The following is a 210-nucleotide window of genomic DNA, read 5'->3' on the forward strand; positions in this document are numbered from 1 at the left end:
TTAGTAAGTACCTTTAATGCAATTTTATATATAACATTGCAAAGGCTTATTAGGTGGTATTGACTTACTAACTCAGGTTGTGAGACCTTCAAAATAAGGACTATGTATGTGTGATTTATCACCTGCGCATATAATCTTCCCAACAAAAAATCAACCACTAACCTATGAACACTACGACCAATTTTCTTCCAATATTTCTGATAGAAGATT

The sequence above is a fragment of the Theobroma umbraticum genome, unplaced genomic scaffold (genome assembly GCF_002168275.2).
Source record: "Theobroma umbraticum cultivar Fairchild unplaced genomic scaffold, ASM216827v3 scaffold_67.0, whole genome shotgun sequence".
Taxonomy (NCBI): Eukaryota; Viridiplantae; Streptophyta; class Magnoliopsida; order Malvales; family Malvaceae; genus Theobroma; species Theobroma umbraticum.